This window comes from Engystomops pustulosus, chromosome 6, assembly GCF_040894005.1.
Source record: "Engystomops pustulosus chromosome 6, aEngPut4.maternal, whole genome shotgun sequence".
Classification (NCBI taxonomy): Eukaryota; Metazoa; Chordata; class Amphibia; order Anura; family Leptodactylidae; genus Engystomops; species Engystomops pustulosus.
In genome coordinates, this window is record NC_092416.1 from 141724198 (window position 1) to 141740397 (window position 16200).

The 16200-nt window shown below is 39.3% G+C and overlaps 1 protein-coding gene across 1 annotated transcript in view; it reads right to left on the bottom strand.

The window, feature by feature from the left end:
* RARA (retinoic acid receptor alpha) overlaps positions 1 to 2606 on the bottom strand; it is a 79140-nt gene extending 76534 nt beyond the window's left edge. The window contains exon 1 of the mRNA XM_072111436.1: positions 2446 to 2606. The gene's annotated coding sequence lies outside the window, so the exon portion shown is untranslated. The remainder of the gene's footprint in view (positions 1 to 2445) is intronic.
* Positions 2607 to 16200: the final 13594 nt, after the last annotated feature.

The window sequence follows — 16200 nt, forward strand, 5'->3', positions numbered from 1 at the left end:
GAGGATCCAAAGAACTTATGCAAGACTGGATTGTACGATTGGGCCGTAATTCAATAAATTGCTGAGTGGTGAATTTGGTATGAAGTGCCTTTTTTAACTAAAGGACCATTAATAATGGACAATAATTGCCACAACAAACGGTCAAAGAAATGTTGATTTCAAATCACTATTCTGCGTAAAAAAAGCAAATATCTATGTCGATCAAACACTGAACAAGCAGTTGTTTATTTGGCGATGCTCTCATCTCATTTGTGAACAATAAAATCATTGTTTCTAGCACATCCCCTAGCATAATCAGTGATACGTTGCCGAAATTCGTCCCAACAAACCATGATGTCCGCATCATGTAAATGTAGGCTAAAAAGAACATCGGTAGACATAGTATATCGTCTGCCACGTTATCTGTACGTGTAAACAGGCCTTTACGTTCTTCATGAACCATGACAGGATTAGTCCTCTGTAGGTTGTGTTTTCAGTCTTGTGTCCTCCCTTCATTGTGCGTTGCCAATGATTAGTATGATATTTTCCCAATGTCTTCATGCATGATGACTACAGCCTTTTCCGATATGTTCCAAGTCCAATTCAAGTAAATGCAGCTTTTGTCATCCTTCCTAACATGTTTTATCTGTATAATATGCTTTCTATTGTGCTCCTGTATGTCATTGTTTCTTTATACTCATGTCTATTCTATTAATTCTGATTATTAAACTGTTCTCCCACATATCCTCATGGCCATTTCCATAAACTGCCACATAGTCCAAAAGGAAATAAACCACTATTATGGTGTATACTTTTCTGTAGTTCATGCTTGTAGGCACTTGTATGAGATATTATTGGCAGTACATTGCAATCCTTTGCCCTGTAGATCAGTATTTTAGAGGTTGTGTTTTCCTATGTAGATGCTATATGTCATTTTCAGCATACGTGTAGTCTAGATTTATGCACACATTATCATATGTATTCCATTTCTGCATGTATAAGTTTTCTATACACACAAAGATACACACAAAGATATGTGAATTGTGAGAGATATGTGAAAGATATGTGAATTCACAGAGTAGACACACTTGTAGTTACAATGCAGTACAGTCTAGCATGGGGTATGTCTGCTCATGTAGTCCAGTTTAGCACATATAAGCAATTTAAACCCCTGCATTGTTATCTCATGTAGTCCATGTATATAGTCCGTAGTGTGTTATCTCCAGTCCAATCAGTTTTTTTCACAGAGTCTGAGTATTTTTACACAAATATTGCATTATCTTATGTTGTCCAGGCCAGTCGTATGTAGATGTATTTCATAAACATGCATTTCTATGCCCCATAAAGTCCAGCCTTGTATGTAAGGTTGCACTTCTTACACACATTATGGTCCTCTCTTGTATGTATTATTATTTTGGGAAGGCATTAAATGTGATCTTTTGTAATCCAGTTTAGAATGTATCAGTATTTATTTTATCTGCATCTGTTTTGTTCTTTCATATAATTCAGATTCCTATGTTCTGCATTCTCCCATAAGCTCAGGGGTACCATTATCCAGTCTGCACAATCCCATGGGGTCCATCTTCACACCTGTCTGTATTACTGTATATCTGGCATGTGCTTCCGCATGCCAGTATCATCTATAGTATGTATGGGGTACGGTATATAAGTATTGTACTAGTTTTTTAACATGTTCTGTGTATTAGGATCGTAAACACTTTTATAGCCTCACAGTCCTATGTATTGGAGCTGTTCCTAGCAGATTCTCTTATACAGGATCCGCTGTATGAGTATATATATAGTCTTATATAAGAGTGTGTTCTATTTTTACTATAATTCAGTATTTCATTATGAACATCATAATGACTGTGATGTATTATCCAAAATGATATGATAGATGAACAAATGAAAGATAGTAGATGCCCCTTATTTGTAAACACTATAGTAACAAGGATGTATTAATTATGTATATACCAGCAAGAATAAAGATATAGATAATGTCACCACATATAATATATATATAAATACTTAATTTGGATGTGATCCATTACAAACAAAAGCTGCAAATTGCATGCGCTCAATGTATTCTGGACGTTTGGTGTATATATTATATATATATATATCTAATATATATATATATATATATATTATACCCAAAATAAACACACAGTACTATACGCGTCGTGTACCGTAATACAGATATGGTAAACAGTGAACCTAACTATACAGTAGAGACACTATTATATATCTGACATGAATAATCGTATCAGCATGCAATCTATCCATAAAATAAATCCACGTGTGCTATGCATTCCACTACCGCAAACAATGGCACTGCCCCTATACCCGCTGTATAGTGGGGACCCCTTAGATTTCTATATACTCCCATCACACAGTTCTGTATCAGGACACCCCCTCCCCCTGCCGCATGTACCCATTCCCCCAGCTGCCAGTGCCCATTATTACCTGCTCCGGTTCTTTATTCTGTGGGTATGCCGCAGACCACCAATGTGTGCCAGCCTTTTGCAGGGTCCTAGAAAAGAGCCAGACAAAGTGGAGACAGGCTGTGTCTGCTGCTTGTGTAGTGTCAGCCTCTTCTCTCTGCAGCCATAGCGGGTATATAGTGAAACTTTATCCTACAGCTCAGCCTCTCTGCCGGTACCTCCCACAGCTCCCCACCCCATAACCAGCTAGACCTGCCACCCTCTATCTTAACCTTTCCACTGCCAGTCAGGGCACATATAACGCTAGCCCTGTGGAAGCGCAGGGGTTACAATACAAACTTCACAACCTACTCATACCAACAATACTATAACACAGACTATGCATTATAGACTACCATTCTACTTCTTGAAGGAATTACACAGTCTCTCACGGTACAAGGGTTAAACGCACAGCTTTAACCCATCCATATCTCCAGATCTGGAGTGTTTGTTATGGAACAGTCAATACTCAAGTAACCCTTTCAATGGCGACTAATTATCTACATGAATTGAACTGGCGGGCGAGAGCGGCACACACTGTGATTAATGGCCTTTGTCTTGTTTTGTAATCATTAGTCTGTTTTGCCAAGTCATGGCAACCCTGTGACTCTATTAATTTCTGCCCCCCTTACCTACCCACCATCCTATTATGTAAAGCGAAGAAGATGTCATCATTTTGGGCACTAAGCGATCGTGTGTGTGAATATATATGTGTGTGTGTATATATATATATACACACAAATTAAGTTAAATGTATTAGTTTTCACAATCAGGTGAATTCGAGGGGAAACAATCTACAGAAAACGTTATAGTAGCGCAAAATAATGTTTTTTTTCTATTGACTAAAATACAGAATAGGCAGCACACTATATGATATAAAGACAAGGACACTGACAGCCTTCCTTGAAAGTCACCAACCTGCCTAGTCCTTAGGAGTACAGTGACAGAGAAGTCGCCTGTCAATAATCAGTAGTTCACTGACTATTCAATAAGACGCATCATAAAGCTCTGGCAGGTAAATGGCGGTGGGGCCTGAAAAGGTAAAATAGAAAGGTTAATGGAACTACCGGTAGGTTAAAACTGCTGGACACAACATGCAAATAGAAAGACAAGTGTGGGAGGATACGCAGCAAGTATAGGGTAAAGTGGAATGTGTCTGCTGATGGGGGATTGTGTTTCTGCCTCTATGGCATCATTTTACAGCTATCCATAGACGTCAGATAACCGCACGTAGATCCGGTTTAGTTAATGGGAGAATTGCTCTATGCAATTGTAGGGTGGCCGTTCTTTCAAGTTGGCAACATTCAACCATTGGTACAGTGTGGTTGAAATGGTGGGTCAGCAGTGCCCAGTGGCGTAACTAGGAGAGACAGTGCCCCCAAGCAGGCTACTGAACAGGGCCCCCCTTACCACTTAAAAAATATACATATTAGTATACTCACACATATAAATACACTCATGTGCATATACACATACATAAAGTGCCATATGCAACATACTCACATACAGTGTATACAGACACTATATACACATCACAGTATATGTTATATACATATTATGCTGGACATGTGCAGTACAATATAGATATAATAGTGCACATCCTCCATTCTTTATTATGACAGGTCAGATGACGGAACCCCCTGACACTGAAGGCCCCATAGCAACTGCTATGGCTGCTACCACTGTAGTTACGCCCCCTGGCAGTGCCCCACCTATAGCTGTAGGTGACCACTAGAAATAGACTCTGAATGTACACTACAGCATTACAGATCTGTAAATCATAAAGCACACAATGTACCGATACTGTACCTGTGGCTTTATATTGCTGCATACTCATGGGTAGTCTTCTGCCTTCTTGGACTAGACTATCTTGTGCAGAACACAAACCCACTAAGTGAATGGGGCCACGTAAAAAAGTGTGAAGCTTGTCCTATACTGATCCGCACTAGAGTAGCGCATAACACATGTAGCTGCACACTTTTTTGTTTTGCAGAAGCAGTCCTGACATTGCCATGTAAATAAGCATTAGGAATAAGCATATGGTATCACTAGTCCCGTAGACACCCTGTGAACAGCTTTACATGTTTTATGCACATGGATTTGTTGAGCCTGAGGGCGCGTTCACACGTTGCGTTTTGACCTGCGTTTTCATTGCGTTTGAAATGCATATACAACAGCTGAGGAGGGGTGATTTGCCTAATTACATCACTGTTAACATTTCCGTTTACAAAATGCATCGTAAAATCACCTAATGCATTAGGCAAATCAACTCTCATCAGCTGTTGTATATGCGTTTCAAACGCAATGAAAACGCGACCAAAACGCAACGTGTGAACGCGCCCTGAGGGTGTTGTCACACGTATGGGGTCGAGCCATGACCCGATCGCATATATACGTTTCGATGGAAATACATACGATCGGTAACCAGCACCTGGTGTTTTGCATTTAAACAATACATGACACCGGGTGCTGGTTACTGATCACATGTGATCAGGTCGTAGCCTGATCACCCCCATGTGTTTTTATTCCGTTTCTAAACTGAGTCAAACCCCTAAGCATGACAACACCCTCATGGTGCGTTCACATGTGGCGTTCTGATGCATGCGTTTGAAAACGCAATACAACAGCTGAAGAGAGATTTGCCTAATTAAATTGCTGTTAACATTATCATTTACAAAATGCAATCATTAACCCACACAACTTCACAACCTGCACTGTTTATTATGTTTTATGTTGCTTAGTCTTTTTTGTTAAGGCATGTATTGCTTGAAATTTATTTACTTTTGGGTAATCAAATATAAAAACTTTCATATGTAATCATTGTAATGCATGCACTGTGTTATCTGTTACATGTTGTTATATATTAAAACAATAAAAAGAAAGATACAAAAAAAAATAACAATACACACATTAACAAAATGTTACCATACACGTTAACATCTCATTAACGGTTGCAGTTTGTAAATGCAAATGTTAACATCAATTTAATCAGGCAAATCTCGCTTCAGCTGTTGCACTGCGTTTTCAAACGCCTGCGTTAAACGCAGTCTCAAAGGACATCTACCACCAGGGTGTGTGCTCCTTTTGGCAGGATCTCCTCTTCTTTTAGATATTTATTTCCTTGTTTTTTAAAAAAAAAAGCTTTAAAAATTATGTTAATGAGCTTGAGGGGCTCTGGTTCCATAGCTGTAAATTGATCCTGGAGCCCCTTAGGCTCATTTGCATTATTACAGCCCTTTTCTGTAAAAAAAAAAAGGCTTGAGGGGCTCTGGTTCCATAGCTGTAAATTGATCCTGGAGCCCCTTATACCCATTTGCATTATTACAGCCTTTTTCTGTAAAAAAAAGGCATAAGAAGCTAAAAGAAGAGTGAATCCTTCCAGAGGAGACATATACCTGCATGTAAGTATTCTTGGTTTACAATCCTCAATCCTAGTGGTAGATTCCTTTTAATTGCAATGACTTGAAGTCGCATCTTCATTGCAGTATACAAGAAATAATAAAATAATGACTTTAGCATATATATGACCTATAGCTTTAAGGAGAGCTGCTTTTAAGATCTAGCATATAGATCATTCCTATCGTCACCTGTTACACAGACCGGGCAGGTATGTGGGCTGGACCGCAGGCTTAAACAGCCAATTGGCCAGATTGGCACGCAGACAAGTCCTGCCTACCCAGACATTGTTCAGAACTCAATAAGCTCCTAGGAAGTTAAGGATACTAACAATACATATACACAAAAAGTAAAACAGAACTATGGAGTCGGCAGAAGATTTGCCTTTCACATTTGGAGATGAGGTCTTCTTCTAAATTTAACACAGCTTGCATCCGTCACCTCAACTTCTATGGAAATCTCAAGTTCTGTACAGTTTAAAAGAAACAAAAATGACATAAGTGATCATATTCTGGAGTCCCTTCAGTTTCACAATTAGGTGGAAATCAAGTAAATTTTCAGAAAAAAAAATCTAAAGGGAAAGAGTAAAAAAACTTAAATTATTGGTCAATTCTTAATGCTACATTCACACGGATGTATAAAAACGGCCGTATACGTACCGTTTTTTACGGGTTACATACGGCCACATTCATTTCAATGGACAATACGTCCAACCATTTATATTGCCGTTTTTGACACTGGAGTGTACGTACCGTATACTGGCCGTATAAAAATATAGAGCATGTCCTATTTTCTCCCGTATTTCAGTTCTGTATGCCCTAAAAGTCTATGGGCATGTATAAAATACGGGTTAAATACGTGCTGCATACAGATGAAAAACGCCATGTATATACGGGCTCATACGGCCCGTAAATACAGGACTGGAGAAATCACACGGTTGTGTGAATGTAGCCTTAGGCTATATTCACACTGCCGTTGCCCGCTCGTACCGTACCGTAGCGGGCAACGGCAGTGTACGGGGAGAGGAGGAGGAGGTGAGCGCAGCTCACCCCCGCCCCTCTCCATAGGAATTAATGGCGCACGGCGCCGTACTACGGATAAAGATAGGACAGGTCCTATCTTTTTCCGGGTACGGAGCGGTACGGTGCCGCACGTGTGCGGCACCGTACCGCTCCCGTAGGGCGCCGTGCGCCCATTGACGTCTATGGAGGACGTATATCTGCCGTATATACGTCGGCCGTATATACGTCCTCCATATGTCAGTGTGAATGTAGCCTTAGTTATAGATATTTCTGTAAAAACTGGGTGACAACTAATATGCCATTTCTTCCACAGCAACCATCAACCACATTAACATGATTCCTGAATTCACCTGGTTATCCCAAGCCTTCATATAGCTGTGAAAGCAAATTGTATTAAATTGTTACATAATAGTGAAATGAATATCATATGACATAAAAGGCACATTAACATTTGCTACTTATACATGTAATTCAAAAGCCCATAAAAGCTGAGTGACATCTCAAACCTGTATTTAGGTTTTAGTAGCACATAATGGTTATCATTTATTACCTAGTTATTGGACCTGGTATATATTTTAGACTGGAATAGCGTCACCTCTCACTGTAGGGACGTCACTACGACATAAACGTGCATATCCTGTATGTTAGTTCTATAAAAGTAGGAGCCCATGTTCACAAAACACATGGGGCCCCTACAATACTGTATTACGGAGACATATCCTACAGCGTGTGCTTTCTCTAGGCATTGCTTCAAAGGGAGCATTTCCATTGTGCAAAATACTAAATTACAGATTCTGTTTAAATTTGGAACATGAGAGTCCAGTGGGTTATGTACTAATCCTTACACAACTCCTAATATTAATGGTGTACTCATGGACTTAAATGGTCACAAATATTTCATAAAACTTTGCAGAGAATGATTAGTAAAAGTGAATGCAAGAAAGGTTGCATTGTGTTTTATTAGAGAAGAAAAAAAATCCTCATTCTTTTTAGGCTATTTTTCCTCTTGTTCCAAAACTAAAGTATCAGATTCCATCCGTTCATACTAGTCTAGAGAAAGGGGAGGAGGAGCTGCATGAGCTAATAGAAAGATTTCTATCTCAATGCAGATTCCTCATTCACATCAATTCAATAATAATGTATGGTACGGCTGATTATGAGAGAGAGCAAGAAATTAAAATATTTTGCGTTCTCCGTATTATGTATGTCAAAATGGCAACTAGTCTCCACCCACAAGTTAAGGAGGTAACTGAAAGCTATTGCCGAAAATGAAAGTCCTCAGCTTATTCCAAAAAGTCATCAAAAAAGTTGACGTATATTTTAAAGCAACATTCCAGGTAATACTTTTTACATGTATCTATTATTGGCAATACAGAGTCTTCGATTTTTTTTTTATATCCTTTCATAAACCAGTAAGAATCCCATCTCTACACAGAGAATAGACAGGCGGTCGCCTACTTAAGAACACCCGACTTACAGACGACCCCTAGTTACAAACGGACCTCTGGATGTTGGTAATTTACTGTACTTTAGTCCCAGGCTACAATAAACAGCTATAACAGTTGTATCAATGGTGTATTATTGTTAATCCTGGTTCTTATGACAACCCAAAATTTTTAAAATCTAATAGTCATAGAGACCTAAAAATTTTTGCCTGGAGCTACAATTATAAAGTATGCAGTTCTGGCATACATACAAACTCAACTTAAGAACAAATGTGGGATAAATCATCACAATCATAGCAAGACTGATTAGAAATAACAGATGAAGAAATTGCTACATAACCATAATAATAATTATTACACTTTGTGTCACATTTTATGTATATCATAACATTACTGACTGTAGATTAATTCTGTTCAACAGCCTAGGAATTACCTGATATTATAACTAAATACCAGGGGTCACATGACTCGCTATCTTTAATTCATTCACTAAGCCTTTAGGGTGCCACAAAGGATTAACCAACTTCAAGCATTCATGTGTATTTGGGACAAGGTGAGAGGATGTTCAAATGAGCTAATAGTTAACTGTCAGCACTACCAGTATCTAATTAATCGGCATAAATAATTCCAGATCTTTTTTTTTAAAATTATTACCCAGTAGGAGACCTAAGTGCTGAAGGCAAATTCTCCCCATCTCAGAAGGCTCCTTCCGCTCTGAAAGATGCACCAATGGACAACCTTAGCGTACAGGTTCTAAAGTGCTGAGTCCCAATTAAAGGGGTATTCCCAGCTTCGGAAGTTGTCCCCAATCCAAAGGATAGGGGATAACCTCTTACTTGGTGAGGGTCCGCAAGCTGGGACCCCCAATGATTATATGAATGGGGACCCACAGCAATTTGGAAAACTGTGATCAGCGATCTTGGGACACTCTCATAGAATTGAATGGAGCGGCATGCTTTCTCTAACACTCTACTCATTAGTGAGAGAGGAATAGCCATTTATATAATTGGTGAGGGTCCACCTTCCATCAGACCTTCAACAAACAGAAAGTTATGCCTTATCTAAATTTGGGACATCCCCTTTAAAGATGTTCAGAGGTGGGGACAGCTTGACTCAGAATTGAGCCTTCACCTCTCTGGCTTTATAGTTATACCTCAAAGTAGTTTTTTTAATGATGTAATCATGGTGGGTCAAAAATGAAGATTATCTGGAAGGTTTCATTTTGCTTGAAAATGTACTCGTAAATTAGTTTCTGCTGACAGGTTCCCTGTTAGATGAAAGTTTATTTTTCTCTCAGCAGAGCAGTGTCCCATGGGTGTGGCCAGTGAGGAGTGCCCCCCCCCCCTTAGGAAAATGCTCTGTCATGTGTGTATTTCAAATAGAGGGGATATGGGCATTTTTTAAAATTTTAAATAGACACATGATGGAGAGGTTTCCCATAGGTGGGGTGGGAACCGCTTCTCACCGGCCACTCCCATGGGACACTGCTCTGAGAGAAAGGTAGGCTTTCATCTAACTTTTTTTTATCGTAATAAGACCGTTTTATTATAAATACACTTTGGCAACCTGCACACTATTCTCTATGGGGGAACCAGAAAAAAGACCCCTGGTGATCAGTTGATTCAGTACAGAGACCACAGACAGAAGTCCAGCTCAGTTCTATGTGAAACTGCAGCTTTGTTCCTGTTACAAGCATAGGAGCCAAGCTTGCATTTCCCAGTAAAAGGAAAAATTAGTTGATTGTCAGAGGGCAGAGTATCGGACCCCCGCCCATCTAATATATAAAAGGTGGAAAACCCCAAACAATAATTTTTCTTACCATCTATAATAATATACACCTCCAACTAATCAGATATTTGCGCTGCCATTACATGCAGCACAAGCATCTCTCACAATTCACCTGTGAAGAGGTTGCTGCTGGAATTCAAAGAAAATCTTTGTTATGGCACAAGTGCTAAAGGACAAGTGCTAAATCCTATATTGGAAACAATATGTTGAATAGCAGTTGTGATTGAACAATTGTAGTGGCCACAATACGGGAACACACTTCACTTTGACTAGGAGGGCTCTTAGGAGAGAAGGCTGAGCGGAGATAGCCATAGTCCGTTGAAAAAGCAGAGACCTAGAAAATTGAAGGAACTGATACAGAAAGTATGTTGTATAGCTTTTCATTACACAAACAATATTATTTGCCGAAAGTGGAAAACCCCTTTAAGCGTATGGTCAGCTTTACATCAAAGCAGGGAACATGGTGTCAAACTATGAAACATGCTTTAGGGATTTTTCTTCACTAGATCAGTCTCGTCTTCCGTCGGTTTCGGTAGCACAAGCTTGATACCTTGTGAATAATTTTCAAAGATTCTTCCTTAAGCAAGGTCATCCAAAGTATAAAATATTGCATAAAGACAGACAAGCTTCCTTAAGGGAGAGAAATTACTCATTCAAAATTTATTAAGCTATTCTGGTGTAGGAGCTGACAAACGACTGCCGCATACCTCCGTTTTTCACACAAGACCTCTTATTATGTAAAAATCTTCACCCAAAAATTGGAAAAATATCTTCAAATACCCAATGAATATCTTTGGATTGATGGGCCAATCGAAATGATGAAAGCTTGAATTTCTTGATGAATAAGACAGTAGATTGCTGGATGGGGAAGATGTCTACTATCATTGTTATTTTTCAGGTCTTTCGGGGAAAAACTGGATCCGATTAGAAGACATACAACAAGGGTTTGGCAGTTCTCATGGAAATAAGGTTATCTTCCACAACAACTAGTATGTTTTTTCCCCAGTAACTAAACTGCTGGGATCCTCATTGATCATAATAAGGTAAATTCCAACCACATTTTTAGCCCTCTGTGGCGAGGATACAGAGGGAAAGGATGCATCCCTCTGTATGGAATATGTTGTCCTGTTTTTGGATGTTGGAGTTGTGGTGTCTGTGACCATTTTGGAGGAGTCTGAGTTGTGATAAAATGAAATGACTCTGACTCCACAAAGATATAATAAATTCCGAAAATTCTGAAATTTTCTTTAAATGTCTGTTCTATTCCTAAGGATTTTGACCAGGTGTAGACAACATTTATTAGTTCAAGGGCCACAATGTCATACCAACCAACTTTAGGGGCCACACCAGAAACCAAGCTGCACTAACAAGCACTGTACTGAACCAAATGCCACTGCAGAGATTATAAATACCACAGCATGGCAACACATTATACCCCAGCAAACAAATACTGCTTTTAGAGCAGATAATAGTACTGGAGAGCCCAGAGCAGACAATAATACTGGAGAGCCCAGAGCAAACAAACAAAATCCCCTTTTCAGGTACCTCTTCTCCTCCTCTCCCTTTGCCACACTGCAGCTTCTCTCCACCAGTTACTGAACTGGTTGTATGCACCGGTAGGACCCAGAGCAGGGCTTTGTTAGTAGCAGGACAGAACAGATGACAAGTACGTACCATTACTCTGTTCTCTTCTGCGTCTGCTCTGGGTCCTGACCCCGACTCATACAACCAGCGGCAGGAGAGGAGCTGGGACCCGTGAGAACTCCCTCACTTACATCAATTATGGAAGCACTCATTGGACTCTGACTGTCAGCAGGGTGTAGGCTGCAACTCGAGGCTAGATAGGCCACGTGTGGCCAGATGCCCACAGGTTGTACACCCCTCTTCCAGGTTTTTAGCTGTGCACTGCTCTTTGGTGGAGCTGGAGTCGGATTTTGGAAATTGAGGAGTCAGAAGTTCGGCTTCCTCTGATTTGCTGATGTCAATGTTAAGGGTGTTCCCCTCAGGGATGTAGCTGTACTTATATGGCTGAGGATGGAGAGACACAGCTTGCTACGTATTCCCAACCTGTGTTTCCCACAGTATGTGATGCGTCAAAATGATACCTCAACCTGGCAGTTTATGTCTATGGATACGCTCTACATATATACGCTGGGAACTTTCCTGGAGTATACACTGAGTGCATCAGAGAAAGTGAATGTAACCAAACAACAATACCATCTATTATTGGGTACCCGCTCTTTCCATCAGCTACACTGGTATTCCCAAAAAGTTCAATATAGAGTTTAATACATTAATAATTTACACCTGAGGACAAAACCTACAATCATCCTTATATGTTAAATGGCCACCTATGAAGGTTATATGTCGGGAATAGAAAAATTAGATTTGACACATGTACTTATTGTATATGCTATACCAATGCAGGGATATTCATCATTATAACATCAGCTATTCATTTGACTGGGCAGCATTAATTTTCCCTAGCAGCAGCCGCTCTATGGTCAGACAAAACTTCCCCTGGAAGTAAGAGATGATTGTACTGAAAGGACCAGACATGAGCTATCTTTATTCCAGATGTCTCATAGGACCACTTCTTTAAAAACTTAAGACAAAATACTTACAAGAGTTAAGAAAATCGGCAACTTGTTAAGTAAACTTACTCAGAAAGTGTGTATGCATGTTCCCTTTTTCCGGCCATGAACCCTGTGCCCTTTCCGCTATGGATGAGTAATATTATCTTTCAAGTCTATAAAGTCAAGTCTTATCGTGTACTCTTCCTAATGAACAACCTTTGCTCCAGAAAGACACTTTGGTCCTCCTATATAAACACTGCTCTAAGAAAATGTCTTGAATATAGCGATAGATCCGATTCTAGATTTTATTTAATAAACTTAAACAGCTATAAAACATACACCATAAACAGCTCTAAAAGAGGTCACCAAGAACAAAATGATAAATAACATTCCTCACTTTATTGCTGCCACACTGTCCACAGTCGCAACCACTGGAGGGTTATAAGTGTATCAGCTCTTGTTAGCCAAGTGGGTGGAACTTTTTTTTTTCTATGTGTTTTATTAAAATTTTACCACCCTCAAAGTGGGCAGATTTAAAAGACAAACACTGAACTGAATACAGGTAAAACAGCAATAAAATTGTATACATGTAATTAACCATTGTTTACTTGGTGACAGGTTTTCTTTATGTATCCCACACCAAAGTCAATATTGGGTGGTCCTAGACAAAAGAAAACAGTCTGGTTTAACCCTTACACAGATACATGTAAATTATGGCACTGAGCTATAGATAAAGTTTAACTACCCCAGAATCATTGGATTGGCATTCCAAAAAATGCTGAACCCAAAATTGCAAATAAAGGTCAATTTCGTGCAACCATTATCACTTTTTTATAACAATAGATTCAGGTTCTAGGAATATATTGAAATTTGTTCATGCCAAAATTGGATAGAGATTTTGTATGTGGGTGACCAAAGCTGGAGCATTTGAACCACTATTGTTTTCAATGGTAAGGTTTAGGTTAGTGCCACTACTCAACTTTTCCTCATGCCCATTAGTACCATTCAGCAGCTCACCTGACCCACTGGTGCAGTAATAGCAGCCAGAACCATTGTCAGGGTCTTATAAAATTAGTTGTACAAGCCCAAAGATCTGTTTACTGTCTCATCATCAAAAACCTACTGTATATGTTTTGGAAAACGTCATCAATACAACATTTGTTGCTAACAGGGCAGCTTACGTACAGCAGCTGAACCTTATGTTAATGCCTACAGTAGCTTAGCTCTGTAAGGTGGATGTCTATATTATATCAGGTAAAATGGAGCGGATCAGTTCTATGTATTGTAGACCCCTCTGTATGCATACCAGCTGTACACAATGAAGTTGAAGTGATTACACTTCAGTAATATCCAGTGAGAAGTAAAAGCAGAAGACTGAAACCCGTGCAGCTGCAGATTTCTCTATAGCCTTACACATTTGACTGTATACTGACCTACTGCCACATCTGACATGAAAATATTAATCATTCCCTAAGGTGTGGCTGGGCCGTCTGTGAGTTCTAGGTAAGGATTCAAAGAGTAAGGTAAAAGGACTTACAATGCTTATATTGCATGGAGCATGCAGCTCACCCTGAGCTGGTGCTCCGTACTTACAGCTTACCCCTGCCATTCTAACTGGTAGGTTTCCTTTAATCATTGCACCTTTTTTGTCTGAAAAAGTGTGAAAATGACCATTTCTGGAGAACTTTATGGTGACAGACAAGATCAAGGGGATGCAGAAAATGTAAATATGAATGGTTAAAACCAATATATTGTGCTCTATGCGAGGATATATAGTGTACAATGTATATGTAAAATAAAGCCACATGTCCACACAAAGCTTAAAAGTACTTAAGCTTTAAGCAGTCTATTGTGTTATTCATGAAAACAATGGCCCACATTTATTAAATGGTGCCCACTGCCAGGGGGCGCCAGATTAATGAAGACCCTGCCCGAGTTTTAATGAATCTGGCGCACTCTGCGCACTCCACAGGCAAACTGTACATAGTACAGACATGCTTACCCTCTTCACTGCTATGTAATGTGATACCTAAGCAGATTTCTGTTCCTCTTGCTAGCAAGACAGAATTAAGGTGTGGGGAGTAAAAAGCCATTTTGGAAAGAAGAAAGGAGAGAAGAGAACATATTATAAATAACTATGATGTATGAGGAGCCTTCACAAACATTTCACAAAGTACTTACTACCAGAGGTGTAACTAGGAGAGGCAGGGCCCCATAGAAGACTTCTGAATGGGGCCTCCCTTATTGCTCAAATATACACATATTACACTCATATATACTCACATATTTATAAACATATATACTTCGACATACAGTTCATACATAAACATACACATTTATACACTCTTTGACACACATATACAGCATATACACATCACCTATAAACACACAGTGCCATATAAAGACATACAGCATATATACACATATACAGCATATATTCATCACATATATGGTATATAAATGTTTTGCTGTACAATGTGCAGCATAATATGTATATAATGGTGCACATCCTCCATTCTTTAGTGTCAGGTCGGATAATGGGGCCCCTTGACACTGTGGCGGCTTCTATGGCTGCTACCACTGTAGTTATGCCCCTGCTTACTAAAAACTATACATACCAACATATTTGGCATCCTACTCTTCCCTTTGAGTCGTTGTAGGTACCTACTATACTGTATAAGCAAAATCTTTTTTAAAAAAAACTGGCATACATAGCTTTTCTCATTGGGTGGGAGGGAATTTTCTGCAAAAGGAATTGACATTCAGTTGATCAATGGTAGAAAACTGACGTAGTGCTGGAAAACTTTGTTTATTTGATACAGGTTTTATCCCAGCATTTTTTATTTTATTAATCACAGATTTTTTACTTGGAAGAACAAAAACTGCTCTGCTTATAAAGAACAGATAGATTTCCAGAGATAAAGCTTTAGTAACCCTCTAGGCCGTGATAGATCTGCAGCACATAAATCTCCCCACCCTCTTCATTGCACACAATATATGTCTAGAGGGTGTGAGCTGTTGGCACTTCTTCTCCCAAGTGACCACGGAATGGACCAGTGACCCATAAAGAGACGTCAATACTTTTAACACTTTAGCTGCCAATTCAGTGTTCTAAAAAATCCTCTATGCTAGCTTTCCCATTAACTTCATATACTGGGTGTCACTCAAGAGGAAATATTTAGCTGAATAAGAGGCATTCCAGTACAAATAACGTGTTTGGTGTTGTAAAATGGTTTCCTATTATGGGGTTATTGAAAAAAAAGAAAGAATTCAAAATCTATCAAAGAAGACCTAGTTTCCAAGTAAATATCTCATTATAGACAACCCCTTTAACATGAGAGCCACTGCCTCAAACTGATAATCGTGCCACTAAACTTACACTTAGCGGCCACTACAGGAGATGTATAGCATTACATGCAGTTATTTCAAAGAGTGGCTCAAGGAAGCATGAGCCAGTTTATTTGGGGTAGTTAAAAACATTTTTAGTAACACTTTTCCATATTTTGGCTCA